This window comes from Aulostomus chinensis, chromosome 23 (assembly GCF_037954235.1).
Source record: "Aulostomus chinensis isolate RoL2024-O1b breed Wild chromosome 23, RoL_Achi_v1.0, whole genome shotgun sequence".
Classification (NCBI taxonomy): domain Eukaryota; kingdom Metazoa; phylum Chordata; class Actinopteri; order Syngnathiformes; family Aulostomidae; genus Aulostomus; species Aulostomus chinensis.
In genome coordinates this window covers 18,792,723-18,811,909 of record NC_141342.1, presented here as the reverse complement: position 1 = coordinate 18,811,909, position 19,187 = coordinate 18,792,723, and the positions used below count along the sequence as shown (strand labels likewise).

Sequence of the window (19,187 nt, the reverse complement as noted above, 5' to 3'; positions counted from 1 at the left end):
CACAGCGAGGCTAAGCTGAAGCCGAGATTCTTCAAACACAAGTCCACCAGACCTCGTCTTAGATCCCACACCCAACAGATCAAAGAGGAGGAAGAAGTTTTCTGTGAAACACTCTCAGCCCAGCAGCCGCAGGGCAGGGTTTTATTGTGTAGCCTCCCTCGTGTCATCACAAAAACCTCATGTGCCGTGGTCCATGGCCGGTAGATTTTATGCCTTATTCACCCTCATCATCATCACCAGTCTCCATGACAGATTTCAGCTCTACTTTTTTGCCAAAAATAAAAAAATAAGACCCTTTGGGTTGATATCATGTCAGCTTGAGTCGTCCTCTCAGCTTTCTCCTCCTCCTTTGCTTTTTCTTTCTTTTGTTTTTGTCTTTTCTACTTGAATTCTTGATATGCAAGAGGGAGAAGTCATCATTCTCTGATGTGAAACCCCATCTCTGCAGCGGGTGGCACGCTTTTATAAGGGTACACCGAGGCTTTGCTATGCATGCTTACTGTGGCGGACGTCGATGACAATGCAGGATTACGGGACATGGATTTAGAGGAGGGCTAAAGCAGGGCCCAGACTGAATGTACACAAGCTATACGAAAGTTCCTCACATCCACTTTTGATTGTTTTTCCTTTTGAAGTTAAATGTTGTGCCTCTTTAACTATCCATCACGGCTAGCCTGCTCTTGTCATTGAACCAGATGATTACCCTCCCGTTCAGCAGTTTTTATTTTTTCTAATTTTCCAGCTGAATTGAGCTGCCGGGTTTAGCCTCAAACCATCGGTTGGTAGCTTGGGGGAAGGAGGTTTGCTACACGTGTCATTTTTTTCTTCTTCTTTCAATCTGCTTGAAACTCCTCATCTGAATAGAATCAGACAAGGCCTTGATCTCCTCCTTCTCTCCGTAGTGCAATGTTTGATTATTATGAAAGCATTTATGGTGGTGTCTCTTAGCAAGTTGTCACATTCTGGAAAGAAACTTTATCCTCTGGCATTTTTCCTGACATTTGAATTCCGGTCAGGTTCATGCACCTGATGGAATTTCTGAAAAGTAGTAAAACTTGCACTCATGGTTTTGCTCCATGTGGCTGCATTGTTTCTGGTTGAGTTTTATTCAACCTGTTTTGTGAACCATAAATGTCAGAAATGTTTGTCTTACCCACATATAATATGTATCTAGACTAGCCGCTCTGTATGTACAAAAATGACAAATACATGTAAATGGAGTATTTTGTGGTATGTTCATCAAAGGAATTAATTTTACACAATGCAAGAGCAAAATGAATCAGATGTTTCTAGATGATTAAATACTGAACATTCATAATATTTCTTTGTATGAAGAAAGAAATAAATAAGTATATATTTTACCAAAACAGTTTGGTGTTTCATTTTATACTGCTGTTTTATTATTTTACGTTCAAATTCTGAACTCCAAGTTGTGTTTTCTGTGAGTAATATTGTTAAAGGGCATGAAAATTGGTGGAAATCCTGAAATAACAGCAAGGTTACGTCTCCTTTGGCACAAGGATGGAGATATAATAACCTCCTCCCGCGTTGACCCGCAAATTTATATCTCTACATAAATCTATCAAGCTGTTGTACCACATGATGATCTGCCACCACGTTATCAGCGAGTTCCTACAAGAAGCAGTTTCCTCGATAGAAAAGTATCACCCGATCCTGATCAGTTCCTAACTCAAATAAAACTCCCTTCTTAAAAAAAAAAATTATCCTGCAAAGAGACAAACAAACCAATGTTAATGATTCCGATTCAGGAAACTTTATTTATCCCCGTGGGGGGGCAGTTAAGGGTGTGACATAATAACCTGCTTGGTGGAGACGGTATTTCTCTGGACCTGCCCTTTGCCCAGTGTGACAAAAGGAATAACAGATATTTAACCATGACATTTAAAAAAAAACAAAAACTAAACTATTTCGGTGAACTCCGCGGAATATAAGACTGCCAATTATATAAAACACACAACTTGCTATGACAGCTTGTTTGTACGTGGCGCGGTTGGAGTTTTACGGCTGGACGTCAATCTGAGGAAAAACCTGATCAACCTGCCACTGAGCACCAAGAAAGACATTCCCCAAAACTGTCCCCAGACCAGAGCGCAGACCAAACTCAATGTGAAAATAAATTCAAATTTCAGCTATGTGAAGCAGACTGCCTTGACATTGAATGGGTTCTTCCTAGATCCGTTCTAAACCCCTTCAGGACGTTTGGATGAATCCGGCCTCATTGTTTTTGTGCAGTCCTGCAAACAATCAGAAAAACAGCCCAGGGGGAAACCTCTCAGCTGCAGTGAGCTCAAACCACCAGTAGAGTTCAGACTGCGTCATTCAAGCTTTTTTGTTTGGTCAAGGTTGTGTCACTAAAACTATCTGATGTTGTTTTTCCTCCATCAGCCGTCTGTGGAGACCCATCTGATGCACCTTTGCAGCAAAGCAGATCTACTGAAACTGTATAGGCTCCTCCATCTGTTTTGCTCCTCCATTTTGATGCTCTTGGCTGCCACTGCTAATGTAGCATTTCACAAGCAAGCTAGCCTGCCAAGTTAGCCTGATTACATCACTTGAGGACAACTTTGTGGATGAGCTCACTGTGTTTTCATTGCACGTTTGCTAGCTGCTGTTTGAGTTCAGTGAGGTTCCTCTGGATTCTTCCGCCGTATCAGTTCTGGCTCATGCAGGATGTGTGTTGTGATGCAGGCCTCAGACCTCAGGTTTCACCACAACAGCCTTCCCTGAGGATTTACTCTTCACAGGAGTCAACCACCAGCGCTCTGCTTCATCAAGGTAGGCTAACTGCTTGTGCTGACATGCAAATAGTGAGTTGATGTCTCTGTTGAGTTGGTGCTTGAGGCTACAGGCGTGAAGCTGGCTCCCCTCAGCTCCCATGACTCCAGCTGGGTGAAGGCTCTGTTTCTTCAGTCTTGGCTTATTTCTCTGATCGCTCTGGATGTTTCTCTTAGAATTGAGAAAAGGTGAACCCGCCAAGCATGAGGGGATGAGTTTTAGCGCATTTACCTCCATGTTTGTTGTTGTTTTGGGGATTTCCGGGCGCCAGCCTGTGTGATGTTTATACGTTCATTTCTGTTGAGATGTTGCACGGGTCTACATTTCTGACTCGAACCTCCATCTTACATTGAGGTAGCTGTGGGTAGCAAACCTTGATGATTGTGTAACATTTGATCTTTTGAGCACCAAAAGAATCCCACTGCCTGGCAACACTACAAGTTGTGATTTATGAAAGGTAAACTTACTTCTGACTCCTTTTGGTCGATTATATTTTCCACTACAGTAGTTGGAACTGTGCCAAGATGCAAAGTTGAGCTTAATCTAAATCATTTTGATTTCAATCGTTTGGGGAAAATGTGGATTTCTGACCAGTACCCTGCGCTCGTCCTGCAGCGTCACTCTAAGGAGACTTTCAGAGCTTACGATTAGCTGTTCAGTGTTTTTGGGTTCATGTTTGTTGAGTTGCATTTCCTTGCTTCTTACTGTACGAGGTGTCACCTCAACTTTCTGGTCGCATGTCAGTTAGAGAAGCTACCATGATGCTTCCTTTCGATGTTTTGGGATTCAAACTGAAGTACTTTGTATTTTCTTACGTACTTTCGCAGTATTGAGGCCAACAAACAGGAGCGGCCTCCTAAAACAGAGATATTTGACAAACTTGTGTCCAAAGGTTTGCATGTCCCGGTACGGTGTGTGTTTGCTGGGGAGTGCAGGTGCAAGTCGTTTCTGAAGCTTTTGATTGTTCAATATTTCCACCTCGAACACAAGATTTGCAGCTGCGCCTCCACGTGACGTGATGGCGGCCAACAGTGTGTGTGTGTGTGTGTGTGTGTGTGTGTGTGTGTGTGTGTGTGTGTGTGTGTGTGTCTGTGGAATTGTTGCATAAACACGTCCAGGCATTTCTTTATTGTCAGCCCAGCCCTGAAGGTGTGGCTCCAGGTGACCCCCAGCCGCGCGGAGGTTAGGTTACTGCAGACTGCTGTTGGCCGTATCCTCCCTGCCTGTAAACGCTGGCTGTGTTTCCTGATGGCGGATAATGAGCAGCGCCTCACCTGTTTGTTTACAAGGTTGTGAAACACCTCGGCAAGGTAACAGAGCGTCCGTTCACAACGTCACAGGTGACGTGTTCATGCAGCTGTGGATGGACGAGCCGCCGGGGAAGTTTTCATGGTTGCAAGAGTTACGGGATTCACGTCTCATCATCGGTACTCTAACAGTTACACTGTCAGCTACAGCCGTGATGTTTGAGAACACGGCGTCACCTGATCCTGCGCGTAATTTCTTCTTCAGTGGTGCAAAATTTAGGTTTTAATAACAAATCCACAGAATCCTTTTTAATGTACCATATATGGATTCTGAACAACACAAGTACGTGTAAAAGCTGATTCTTCTATTCTTGAAATTACTTAAAAAAACCTCAGCATTTATCTCACTTTATTTCATCCTCTATTTGACTGTTAATTGAATTCAAAATGTTACTAGCTGTTAAATTCGACACCGAATATTTAGCTGTTCAATCTGCAATATTTTTACAGTACGTTTGTTAAGTGCTGGTTACTTGGACTGATCTAGATTTGCAGTGTTAAATTTAGCTGGGAACCATTGTTTTCTCTTGCGGTTCTCCGGGGTATAGATGCTCTATATCTGACTGACACATCCTGCAGGTTGTTTGTGTCTTCCTGCTAGCTTGTGTCAACAGAACCAACAAAAGATTTTTTGCTCACAATGCAAAATTCTAATAAATTAAGAAGAATCAGTATAAAGTGAAATAATAAACATTGTCTTTAAGTGGAAATTCCCTTTAACTTGGACAGAATGAATCTTTTTAAATGCAATTAAGGCTCCCATCTCTATTGATGATACTGCTCTTCATCCTCTGCAACCCCTGAGGAAGACATGGGCTGTAATGAGTGGAACAAACATCCCCACAGTATACACGCAGTCATGTAGCGGCAAATAATAAGACGGGTAAACAATTTCCTTCCTGTCAGTCACAGTCATCATCCCGGGGCAATGAAACATTCAACTCCATGTAAAATGGATATAAACTCACAAGAATATTTCCACTAATATGGCGTCAGCGAGTTGGAAATCACCAAAAAAAAAAAAAAAAAATTAAAAAATAACAGCGCAAGTAATTGAAAAAAAAAAAGAAGTCACGTCTACATGCGCACTGTATTACTTTATTAATGGGAACAGGGCAATATTCCGACTGTGTATGAGTCGAGTTAAAAAACACAAAATGAGTTAAACACCTGGCGTGTGCGACCATGAGCTGATTAATCAGAATATTACTGCGCGTGTTCATCTCACCGTCAATCGTGCTCATTTGGTTGCTATGGCTACAACACCGCAACAAAATAAATGGGACAACACAGTATAATGCAAAAAAAGCATTTGTCGGACTTGGGAATGGTGAAGCGCCCGCAGATGAAAGTGGTGTGTGTACAGGTTGCCATGACGAATGAAGTGGTAGCGGGGAAGTCCTGTTCATGTGATTGCTTACTGCATCTTGAGACAACTACTTGTTAGTTATTTGTACTGTGGTCCCTTTGTACTTTTGTTTATGAGTGAGCGTGATCAAGTTACGTGAACCGGTTACCTAGCGACGAAACAGAGCCGTGATTTCCCACACGCAGGCCAACTGACATGTAAACAGGAATATTCCCACAGCTGCTGTGCATATAAACACCTTATTAGGATTATCACATCAATGGAAATAGTTTACTGAAAATATTCCTCCTGAATTAGAACACTTTGTACTTCTAGATGAGGCAGGTTGGTAGGAGAGGTACCGGAGTGCCCCAGGGTACGGTACTAGATCCTCTTCCAGAGGTCTGGTTGATGAGTCTCGTACTGAAACCTCACCAGTAAGTGGTATATTACAGGTGAAACAGCGTATGGGAGTCCTTTTAGAAACATCTCTGCAGTCAAATCGATGTCCGTGACACTAAAACGTCCTCGACTGAAATTCAAAGTAATCAAATGACTAATATTCAAAGTCGGCTGGTCTGATAACCTGAGGAGGCACGTTAATGATTCTGGTAGTGCTGCGTCTTCTCTGCAGAGCCACTTAACCTCGGTGCAAAATGTACTGCACAGAGTAAACAGCAAAATATGATACAGTGAACACAAAGCTCTATCTACTGAAGTGTAGCAGCCCCCCCCCCCCCACACTCCACATCCCCCACTCCCTCCATCCCCTTCCCTCCCCCTCCCTCCCTATAGTCCTCATCCAGGTACTGACTTGCTTCTCATCAAAAAATCATTGTGGATGTTTACAAGTCTGGAAGTGGATAATTGCTTAGCTGGAGCATTGAAAGACACACAGGAGGAGGAAGACAAACAGGATGTGGTGATGAATCAAAAGGAAAAAAAGCAGGTTGGGTTTGTTGTACTGGCGAGCGCCCAGCCAGTCCCCTGAATCCACGCCACCTGTATTAACTCATGACTAACCCGATTAACCTGTTCATGGATCCGACAGACGCGATAAAGGAATGATGGAGTTCCGGGCAGGCAGCCAGCAGAGCCATCTTGAAGGACGTGATTTGTGTAATTAACATGGAAGCCGAGCGGAGTGACGGGGGGTAATTGTAACGTTTGCAGATGATGTCTTATTGTCGTCGCGGGTGCCTCCTGGGCTGTTACGGGTACAAGCGGCTGCTGCTTTGGGCTTTGGGATTGGAACAGACACCTGGCAGCGCTACGCACGCAACCCCCCTATTGACTCTTTCCATTCACTACCTCTACCCTCCCCCCCTCCACCTCACCCATCCCATCCCTCGACACCACCTCCAGAGCAGGTTGCTGCGTGGTGTGTTTGATCATATTAGCTTCAAGCTGCTGAAGAGCAATTGCACAATATCCAAACAGACTTGTCACAATGGCTGGAAACATGGCAGAAGGGCTTCAGGGGAGGTATCAATAATTAAAGCGTCTCCCCTGCTCTCCTTTTTAGAGCTCAACATGGAGCCGCTCTTTAAAGAGGAAATGGTGGCACGGCGGACGTCTGTACACGCAAGCGCACCGTCTGTAACCCACCCCAGTGACTTAACAAAGCAAAAACATAGGTTTCTAACAGGTTACTGGGCCAGCTTGTGTTTAAAAAAAAAAAAAAAGATGCAGTGCAAAAATAAGATCTTGGTAAAGTGTGGATACATTTCTACACTCGATGAAGAAAACAACAAAATTCAGCCGTGAAGTCTCAATATTATGGCTTGCGTATATGAACATGGGTGACTAGGAGACACTGGATGGGAACGTTGGTCCACTGCTGACAAATCCAGCACTTGTTGGATCTTTAGGTGCCTCCTAATTCTCCTACGACTCGTAGATGTCATGACATCACTGCGGCTTGTCAAAAATGCTGAAATTTACGAGGGCAAACTGCACAGAGTTGTTTTTTTAACCAAATTGATTAAGTGCAAATAACTAGAAAATGAAGAGTCTTTGGCATCAACTCCTGTAATTATGTTTGCTGTGTGTGTGTGTTTTTAAACTTTTTGACTTCCTGGATATAAATGGCTGCAGGGCGATACTGCGCTGACTGATTGGACGGGAGCGTTGCACGGCACAAGAATAAATGGCATTCAGTGAAGAATAGAAATAGCAAGTTAACATTAAATTTAGACTCGCGTATGTGCATGTGTCAGTGTAATTAGGCGAGAGAGCGAGATCCAAGAGAAGAGTGTGTATCCCCACGGATGGCAACACTGCAGCAAAGATCCAAAAAGTGACCTGAGAGATATATTTAAGTCGGTTTTCATCAGAATTAATTCATTTGTGATGATCTTAAATCTAAATTGAGAGCCAAATTTATGTGTTTGTGCTTCATCTTTTTCAAAAATGAAAGCAGGTGTATGGAAGGTCCCCTACCAGCCAAATATAGCCCCTGCATCTGGGCCTTCATCGGATAACACTTCCCTCTCAACCCCCCCCTCCTCCCCTGCCTCCCGTGTTTCCTCTGTCTGACAGATGTCAGACATGTGGCGACATGCTCAGCCCCAGAGATGTTACAGCGAGAGGAAACGCAGGGATCAAGAGGGAGTCTATCTTATCACCGCAGGTATAAAAGGAGATTAGTTGACTCACCTGAGGAGAAGCCCGAGCTGGTTTCTACGGGGTTAATGACCCCTTAAACAAAAGATGGTTCTGGAGCGAGCGCCTCTGCAGCCGTCCTATCAGATCCGTTTTCCTCACATCAGTCAATTACACCTCAAATCCATCGCCATTATCCCAGCCAAGATCAAGTTTGGTCTCGTCCCCTCTCATGCCCCCGTTTGTAGCCTCAGCCTTCATGTCAGAGGTGGAATTGGATGAAGGCTCAAAGGAAATACCAGACATTTTCATCAGTAATGATAATAATAATAATAATAATAATAATAATAATAATAATAATAATACAATTCAAGGGATAGTTCACCCCAAAAATGTATTTTTAGTTTATTTAGCTTTAGCTTACAGCTTGGTGTCAGGGATGTTTTTTCTAATTTTGGATGACTTCACATGAGCAGTATGGAGGCGTTTATGGTTTATTATGTCATTCACTTTACCTTTGAAAAGCTGGTCTCCATTCACTTCAGTTGTTTGGGAGATTACTGCAACACCTTTTTCCGTTAAAACTCCAGTATCTGCCTGACAGTGAATAATAATGACTGAATACTCACTTTTGTCATACAAACAGGAGTCATACAATTGTTGGAGGCCCAGAAGAACAGACTGAAAGTTGTGTACGTGCTCCTTCCACTCGTCTGTCATATCCTCATGCTTATGAATTCATGTCTGCGCCACCTCATGAAAAGATATCTGACAGGAGGAAGACAGTGTGCTGCACAAGTGTAAACGCTCCCGTCTGGTCACATGAAACCCGCTGGCTCTGTATCCTCACTCTGTTCAGAGGAAACACAGGAAGTGGCAACCTGGTTAAAATAATTTGTTTTCAAGTGAAGACTCAAGTGACAGATTAGAGAGAAGTTGGAATAAAAGAAAGCTGTGTGTTAGGGAGATGTGTTGATACCTGCAGGAGCTGCCGTGCAGGTGATCGGTACAGATGGTCATATTTGGCATTTTGGTTTTTTTTATTGAGAGATCATACATTTGAGGAAAAGCGCTGCTTTTTTCTGCTGTATTTAGGTTTTAAAACATTTTGTGGATCCTAGTTAGCGTGCATTAGCTTGTGTGCTATTCTAACTTGAACACCTAACGTGTGGGAGTGGCAGCATTTATTGAGTTAAAATTAAATGGCAGCAGCATAGAACAATGCCAGTGTAAATCAGTGAGGGTTTTTGTGGTGGACTTGAGAAAGTGATAGGCAGGTTGGGGTTGTGGTTGATGCCGTTTCCTCACTTTGCACTGGGGGGTGGGGAGGGTGTCTTAGTTGACAACACTGTGTTCATAACTTTATACCAAACCACAAAGTTTCCATAGCCAAGTGCTTTTTGTGCCTCAACCTGACCAAAACCTTTACTGACCCATACTGTATTTTCTAACAGTGACTGTAGTTTTTTTTGGTCAGCAAATTCAAATCAAATACAAAGTAACATAAACGCAACCCAAAGACACGCTAGCTGCTGGTTAGCACAATTCACTGCCATTCGCAACAGATCACCACTGGTGAGCACCATCTTAATGCCAGCTAGCATAAGGAAACCCCCGCTTGGCATGAGTTTAACACCAGCAAGGACAAGCTAACCAGCGGCTAGGACAAGCTAAACACCAGCCAGGACAAGCTAACCAGCGGTCAGGACAAGCTAAACACCAGCCAGGACAAGCTAACCAGCGGCCAGGACAAGCTAAACACCAGCCAGGACAAGCTAACCAGCGGCCAGGACAAGCTAAACACCAGCCAGGACAAGCTAAACACCGGCCAGGACAAGCTAAACACCAGCCAGGACAAGCTAACCAGGGGCCAGGACAAGCTAACCAGGGGCCAGGACAAGCTAAACACCGGCCAGGACAAGCTAACCAGTGGCCAGGACAAGCTAACCAGTGGCTAGGACAAGCTAAACACCAGGCAGTATAAGCTAAATGCTAGCTTGCACAAGCAAACCTTCAGTTACCTTCCTGTCCGGCAGAAAACAGGCCAACTCCTCTTCATCTCCAGCCAAACCGAGATTCCTTCTCGTTTTGGAACAACATTTATCTGCTACCTCGTCATCCCAGTAGGGCTGTATTTCTACTTCTTTTTCTTTTATTTTCTGCTGCTCCTGGCTCATCTGCCATTTTCTCAAGAATGAATTTGGTCTTGTCTCTGTGTTTCAAGACAAAAACGTGAACAAAATAATTTAAGTGTCTATAAAGTGCATAATTTCAACATCCACAATAGCTTTGGTGTCCATAAAACTACATCAAAAATGCTTAGGAGCAAGCAGGACTTGTTGTCTTGCACACAGCTAATGATGTTTAAAACGACATTTTAATGAAGGAATAATTTGGGTGTAATATTCACAAGAACCAGAACAAAACAAAAAAGAAAATTAGCCACAGAAGCGGCGATGCGCTAGTCTAGTGCAAACAGTGCGTTGTCAGTGAATGTCTCACTGTCTGCAGTGCATCCTCGCGTGTTTGTTTGCATGAAAACATCACTTGTGCGTGCCAGTTTCAATGTGCACAGCCGCGCTTGATGATGGAGGGCGTGCACAAGCAGGAGGCGGCGTGGTTTGGATGTGTATTTTGATTACTGCGCCACCCTCCTGCTGTGACACTTAAATGTGGTCAGACACACGGCGACTGATGGCCATCAATAATTCACATGGCGGGAGGATCCAGCAACCTGCCTTATCATCAGGGACAATTGGTGTCCCCCCCCCCCCACCCACACACACACACACACACAGACGGATGGCTTCAATTTTCTATGTGATGAGGAAAGACAAGTAGAGCCAGACTGGCCTGGATGGAGTCTATCAGTGAGTATCATGGTCCCATCTAATGTGTGGTGATTAGCATTAGCATGAGCGCTGCAGAAATGGGTCTTTAACAGTTTCCAAACAGATGAGGCAATAGCTCTGCGTTAGTCAGCGGGGGTCTCGCGCCAGCTGCTGGCTGGCGTGATCACGGTGGAGAGAGTGATGCAGTCTGGGGGAGAGAGAGAGAGAGAGAGGGGATTTGTTTGTGATCAGAGCAAAGAAAATCAGCGTTTATGTCATCAAGAATTATTTAATGTCAAAGAAAATAAAAAGTAATTGAGGAGGAGATAAGCAAGACTTGTGAGGCTGATTTTAGGATTTTTTTTTTCCAAGGCCGACTGCATGTTGCGTGCGTCTGTGCATCAAAGAAGGAGGGGGAAAAAAAAAAAGAGGAAAATGTGGGCATGTGTAGGCGGGGCTGCATGTGTGCAGCGTTCCCACATGTGAATGTGCTGGCATGGCCATAAACCGCTGCCTCCACGCCACGAGGAGAACAGAACTACATTTCATCTTTGTTTAGGTGATGTCACATTCAGACTTCAATGCCTCCAGTGCTGCACAGTCAACAGCTACCTTTTTCTTTTTTCTTTTTTTTTGTCTGGAAACCATTGCTCTGCCACTTCCTGCTCCTGCACCGTGACTGACGGCCCACTCACAGCCTTAATCAGGCCCTGATGAGCGCGGCCCAGCTCGCCGCCCAGCGTTCCTGAGTGGCTGACGGGATGTTTGAGGTGGTTTGCTGGTGATGGAGGTGGTGGAAACTCCTCAGCCACCGTGCCTTCCAAGTCATGGCATGGAAATGAGCCCCATTTGAGGTTTCCCTCTGGAGACGTATGGATGAAGCAGACGCAGTGGCGGTGGACACGTGTGGCGAGATGGTCAATGAAAGAAGAATAGAGACTGATGCAATCTTTTCTGCCCGTATTTTCCCTTCGTCTTAATGACTATTACATCAATTGGCTGCGTTACTGCTGCGTTTGATGGTCTCATACAGTTTTAAGGTCACTACATTAGTGTAATAAATTTATTCATAGCCTTTTCGCAGCTCCGGGGGCAGGTGGCCATCTTGGTTAATAAGATGCTGACATCTGTCTGCTGGGAATGCCCACTGAGCATCCTCTTTCTAAAATGGGGGCCAGAGACCCTGAGTGTGCGTGCGCGTGTGTGGGTGTGTTTGTTTGCCGTTGCTTACACACACACACACACACACACACACACACACACACACACACACACACACACACACACACACAGTCACACTCTAATCTTTGGATCCAGGCCATTAAGGCACCCCAGGAACATGGGAATGAAATGAACGCTGAGGTAATTGAACCGCCTCCTGCCCGTACCGGTCGTACCTGTGTTTAGCATGATTCCGCCCATGCTGCTGAACACTGTGGCTGCTGAAGACACGCATGTACCTCACTATCCAACATGCGATCGCTTCATTACATGGTACATTATATTTTCACTTTTTTTTTCCACCCATCCTCCATTTTTCCACTTGGCTCCCCCCCCCCCCCCCCCACACCATTATAACAGGCAGCGTTCCTGTGCGTAACGCAAATGAGAAGCAGTTTCTTCCTTCTAGTTCTGATCAAATGATGAGAGTCACCGATAGTTCACCAGGCTAAATTTATCCACTACACTTCTCACGTCTGGCTCGTTTGTCCCCGGGCCAATGGCGGCTTCACACACGTTCAAGAAAAAAAAGAAAAGAAAAAGAAAACAACAAACAAGCCCAGAAAAAAGGGGGATTATGCATTTGATTACCATGCCTTGGATAATAAAAGCATCATGGAGAATCTAATCGTGTCATGAGTGTGACAGCTGAGGGGAAACAGACATGACGGAAATGTGCAACATATAAATCCTGGGAGAAAGAAAACAGCTGTCTGCAGTTATGAAGGCAGTGTGAATGTGAGTTTGTCAGCCAATCACCTGCAGCGCTGTCACCACCAAACGCTGCGGCGTATTTAAGTCATCTATCTGATGTTCATTCACCCCCCCACCCACCCCAGAGAGCCTCCTTTCACTCTTTTTCATGCCTTACTAAAGTTTCACAAGGTTGTTAATCGCTGCTTATTAATTCGGGCATATGTTGCATGTATTTATCCAGCGCGCTGTCGGTAGTTGAGGTTTTAATGTCCGTCACACAACCGTAGAGTGACGTCAGGAGGGGCTTTCAATCTTGGAATATTTTAATCGGAGTGGAGTGTAATCAACATGAATCATAATTGAGATTGAAGCAGCTGAGGCCAGGCAATCAATGAATGTGTGTCAAAACAGACAATTAGAACCTCTCCGTGACATTAATTTGATTAATGTTTTCCCTTTTCATAGGTCAGCTTTTGCAGGCCGTGTAGAGAAAAATGACTGTGCCAAAAAAAAAAAAATCATAATTTTTGTCATAAAATAATTGTAAGAAATAATCATGACATTGATTCGAAGTGACATTGAATGAATGCACAGTATAGGAACGAAGCCATTCTAAGTTAGTCAAATTCAAGGTTCTGTCATTTGCTGGTGTCGAGGACGAGAGCGACTGAAGGCAGGTTTTTGGAACAAGCCAACGTTTTTTAACTCGCTTATGTTTCTTCCTCCCCAGAGACAGACGAGAACATGGAGAGAGGGGTATCTATGTTCTCTGAGACCTACAGAGAACGGCTAACCACTAGTTAGCTTAGCACAACATACGGTAGCGGGTGAGAGCTATTTGCCTCTACTGGGGTTACCAGTTGGACCACCTGTCTGTTACCTCCTGTAACAGACGCGCGATCCTCCCATGCGCTACGTCTTCCTGGCGAAGTGCCTCCGCCACATAGCAAAGGAAGTTGTCAGTGCTCACGGCACTCCTCATAGAGACAAAATACGGCTGGGCTACTTGACACAACATGTTAACCAGCAGTCGTTAGATCGTGCTACCACTTGTTAGCAACAGCACTTTACAAAATTGAACACGTAAATTAACGTTTGGCCCCATTTACATTCGAGATTTCAAAGCCTCAGAGGATCTCTCTGAACTGTGTTGGTGTCATGCTACTTATGTCCGTGTCGTTCTAACATTACCGTTAGCTCACCTGCTATTCACATCTGTGTTGCTGTAATGGTAGCGTTAGCTCCCCGGCTGCTAATGTCTGTGTTGCTGTCATGTTGGCATTAGCTCACCGGCTGCTCATGTCTCTGTTGTTCTGATGTTAGCATTAGCTCACCGGCTGCTCGTGTCTCTGTTGTTCTAATGTTAGCATTAGCTCACCGGCTGCTCATGTCTTTGTTCTTCTAATGTTAGCGTGAGCTCACTGGCTGCTCATGTACAGTATGTGGTGCTGTAATGTTAGCGTTAGCTCACGGGCTACTCATGTCTGCCTTGCTTTAATGTTTGCGGTAGCTCTCGGCTCTGGGCTGAAGGTACGACAACACTCTTCTACGGAAACTCACTAAAGTTTGTCCATAAAGTTACCAGAATTGGCAGCAATGTTATGGTTTGAGGTGCAGCTGTAGCTCCCAGTATTAGCAGCTTGGAAATGTAGGGGAATTGCCAACCTCCAATTAGGGGGAAAATGAATAAAAATATATGTATATATCATAATGAGTCATGTGAATGTGACTCTGTCATTAAAGAGACCTAATTTGAGCAAACTGGTGGTAATGAAAGAATATTTTCAGAGTAAAAATCATAAATGCTTTCTACCTTCCTTGTGGAATATTTGCTCTCTTTTACCACCAAATCTTTTTCAAAGAGATGTTTTTAAACCAGCAGAGAGACACACTCGCCTCCCAAGAGAGGAAAGCTGGTCACATGGAGCAAAAGTACCAGAGCTAGTCACATTTTTAGCTGCCTGCTAAAACTTTAATGTGTTGTTTTAAGATCGCAGAAATAGCTTAAAATTTATACTCGATGGAATCTGGTAAATAAAGAATAAAAAACGCAATATAACAGTTTATCCGTACAAGGTATAAAAACTGTGACAGCCTAGCAGCAAACTTGGAAAGGACAGCAAGGAGAGCATCGTAAGAAGTCCATGTCCTTTTTAATAAGTGCCTATAAAAGCAGACTGCTGATATAACAGCTTCCATTGGATTGTCCTCCACCGAGGCTAAAGGGGTGAAGGGGAGATGGGGCGAAGTATTAGTGATCTTTTTGTTTTTTATAGGTGTCAGAGGGTGCAATTCTAACCTGCATAAAATGTGTCCTCAGGAAGAAAAAAACCCACCCTACATGGTCGCCATGCATATTTTACAGCTGCTCCAAAGAGATTTTACACGGTTGCAAGCAGAGAGGAGATGTGGTAAAGATACCGCCTGTTTTTTTTTTCTCTTCTTCTTCCAGTGTGAGAGGTGTTTAAGAGAAAAAATGAAGTGTAAAAAAAAAGGGAAGAGGGATAGGATGTCTGGAGGAGAGAGTCTGCAAAACCTCTCCCCTCGATATTCTGTCCATTAGCGTGAGTGGTGCTTTTCCACACTGTGGTTGCTTTTCTCTTCAGGTTGACTTCTCCCCCTTGAAGCCTGCGTGAGTGGGGGGAAGGTAGTGGATGGAGGAGAAAATGGAACTGTTGGAGCCAGAGGTGGGTGGTAATTTGAAACATCATGGCAGGGTTATCGCTCAATCTTTTCTCGGCTTTTGATACGCGCTGGTTGTGGAGAAAAATACCCCAGCAGCCAATTAATAGCCTTTTTCTCTCTCACTGATAAGAGCACTATTAATACTGTAGCAACGCTTGGCACTTCACCAGCGATGAATGCAATGGAAGTTTATCAACTCGTCCTCGGGCTCCGCTTCTTTCTTACTAGAAACAGAGAATTAGCCGATACCACGAGGGGCTCGACTGTGAGTGTTTAATCAGCTGATTACTCACTAAAACCAGCAAGAGCGGTTTTTTAATGGACTTGTTTCTGCGGAGACATTTAAAAACAGCTCTGGGCGAACGATGTACGAGCTCTGTCATAAATAATCTTAGAGTTATAATCTCATTCCTCGTACAAATGGCCGGTTTTAGGCGGTGTGTGCGTGTGTGTGTGTGTGTGTCTGCGTGTGTGTGCGCGCGTGTGTGTGTGAGAGTGACAATGTACTCGCTGCAGAGTTGTCCCCCTCCCTCAAGGAGAGGACAGGAGCTGTCTCATAAATGGTTTTCTCTATTAAGGCGCTGGCCTCAGAGTGTGTGTGTGTGTGTGTGTGTGTGTGTGTGTGTGTGTGTGTGTGTGTGTGTGGATAACATCAGGTATGAGTCGGCTTTATGCAAATAAGACAGAATTAGAAGAATCTCATGCCAAATGATCCAAAAAAAAAAGAAAAGAGAGGCAAAAAACCAAAACAAAACAGTACAATAAAATGCAAGTAAAGCATTTAGCTCAAATTGACAGGTGCTAAAATGTCGGGATCCTTGGTGGACACACAAACATCGCTGGGCAAACACACACACACACACTGCTGCTATCATTGGTTTTTCATTGTCTATGACCAATATTTACAACTACTTATTCATTTAAATTGACTACTTATGGAACATTTTGTACGAATAAATCTAATCTAAAGCGCATACTGACAGTAGGCCCCATTCATAAAATATTCTTATGCACAAATGTGTTCTAACATGATTTTTTTTTTTTAACCCTCAAACTCACAAAACTTCCTCTTTCATATTTCGTCTCTGTACGGACAAATTTGTTCATACTGACTGTTCATTCAAGTTTTGGAAAACTTTGGGCCTCATTCATGAAATGCAACTTCGCACAAACTTGTTCTGTGACACAATGCAAAAATATATGTATTGATATTTGAACCCTCAAATTCGCACAACTTTGTCTCACATATTTATTTATATGAACAAATTTTGTGCGCAACATGAATGCGGGCCAGTTTTCCCGACCTCGATGTGGTTTGTGAACCTCGGCAGACACGTCAGCTGTAAACCTCAGACGAAGCAGCCACACACGCGCGTCCAGCTCCTGTTTACAACGCCGTGTATCACAACACGAACCCGCGAGGTTGTGTTTGTTGTGTGTGTGCCTGAACCTGACCACATCGTTGAAGCAGGGATTCCCGTGTCTCCACCATACAAACAGACTATTTTGGCATCGTTCCTGCGGTGGCTGGCGTGTAATTTTAACAGATACGGTGTCATCATATAAGAAGCTGGTGTCTCTCATTCATCGATGCGCGCACAGAAAGTCTTGATTGTTAAATTGTAGGTGCTGCACGTTAAAAACCCGCTTTATGTTCACCAATAGACTGCAAAACCAAAAACGTTGATAAAACACATGATTAAGGCAACATGAGCTGTTTCCTTTTTGTAAACCTTTCTCCCTCACCTCTTTATGCTTCACCAACTATGACTTTATTCAGTGTTAGGCCTTGTTAGGGAGGCGTAACACGTGTTCAGGTATAATTACGTGAAGAAGAAGATGCAAGTTGGCAACAATAGTAGTAAAAATACATCGCATCACGCGACCTTGATAGTTTTCACTGTTTTTATTATTATAACTGTGGCAGGGTTGGAATAATTGGGACTAATTTAATCTTCACAATGGAAGTCGGATCTGATCACGTCACCAGTCAGCCGCGAGCCGGCTTCACTTCAAGTGTTGTTCACCGACTGAAATGTGACACTGACGGCGAGTGTTGGTGTCCGCTGGGAACGTTCACACCGGAATATCCACTCACGGTTCTGTAAGTCGCTTTGTACTCGTGGGGTTCACGCCTCTCCTCGGCGGCTGCAGAGACGTACAAATGAGTCCAGATGTAACACAGTAAATAACCCGTCGAGATGGAGTGAAGCGGGATGTCGGCATTCTGTCTCTCTCTATTTGTGCCTCAGTCTCTCTGTGCATGCCGGTTTTTATTTTTACGCACATAAATGTCTGCATGCACGTGAGGAAGAGGGGGAGGTGAAGCTTTGCAAAGTTTCTAGGAGAGAAAAAGAGAGAAAGTGAGGGAGCGAGAGAGGGAGAGTCTTGGTAAAAGTAGGAGTGCCCCTTAAAAGAGAGGAGAGGAAGGCGAAGGCACCGCTCGACTGTACATTTACGGATGAAAATTTCATGACGCTAAATCTAGACAGACTTTTAGTGTCAGTCAGGATTACGGCAGCAGCCTGAACGTTCATGAATTATTAAACCGGGAGAGAGATCCCTGGGTGCTTGGACGGAGAGCCGATGAAAGAGAGAGAAGTGGAGGAATGGTGTTGGAAGTAAATAAACAAATGGATCAATACAGAGAAAATACAGTTGGTGCTGCTGGCCTTGAGGGCCGGATGGCACCTAGCGAGGGGTTAGCCAAAGGGCGCAGTGTTGGGTTTAAACTCTGGCATCTGCGCGGTGTCAGAGTCTCTGTGTCGACTCAGCTTTCAGACTATAAGCTCACTATGACAAGACGAGGAACTTGGGAGTGCTTGTGCCTATAAAAGTGTGGGGTGGGGGGTGTGGTGGTGGAGAGATGTGTCTAATACAAAAACCTGCTGTAGAGAGGATCACAGTGCAGCGCCATGACAACCAGCTTGTTATCTGAACACAAGCTGTGCAGAATATTTGAAGTTATTAGCGGTAAAGTGCTGTGACGGGATTAAACGTTAGGATGCAAAACAAACAAAAAAAAATAAAAATTCCAAGTCCTCCGGTGATACAACATGTTTGTGATCTCATCAAGAATGCATATGTGTGTGTGTGTGTGTGTGTGTGTGTGTGTTTTACATGCAAAGGGAGTGACACGCTGCGCGCATCAGCCTCAAATGTATAGGATAGGGACGGAGTCGTCCCCGGTGCACAGGAGAGTTAGTAACTTTGAATGTGGGACGAAGCTCCTGCATCTCAACACCGAGACTGGTAGTGACGGCGCTGTAGTGTTGGTAATGTGCAGATTACAGCCGAATTATCATAAAAATGTAGGTTATTGCAGAGGAGCCCCATTAATTCCTCTACGTCAGTCGTACTGTGCAGGCAAGTGTTGATCTGACACAGAATCAACCCTGCAAACTCAGTGTGGGGAAGCCAGTGAGCACACCAGACTAGAGATCTGAGGCAAATGTATCTGCCATTGATGTATGACGATAATAATGCAATGGATTTTGATATAAAAGTACATAGAATATGGTTTTTCATATATATATATATATATATATATATATATATATACATATTTATATATATGTAGGCATTTCATTTCAACTCTACAGTTAATGTTATTGACTGCATTCAATACCAGAAACTTTTTACCGTCACCTTTTGTACCAGCAGGTAGAAAAATGCAACAAAAACGAGTACATTCACCTT

The 19,187-nt window shown here is 44.0% G+C and overlaps 1 long non-coding RNA gene across 2 annotated transcripts in view; it reads left to right on the top strand.

Moving 5' to 3' along the window:
• Window positions 1-2,313: 2,313 nt before the first annotated feature.
• The window catches only part of LOC147239905 (uncharacterized), a 121,321-nt gene continuing 104,447 nt past the window's right edge, over window positions 2,314-19,187 (top strand). For both annotated transcript variants that reach the window (XR_015111479.1, XR_015111480.1), the window contains exon 1: window positions 2,314-2,796. This is a non-coding gene — a long non-coding RNA (uncharacterized LOC147239905). The remainder of the gene's footprint in view (window positions 2,797-19,187) is intronic.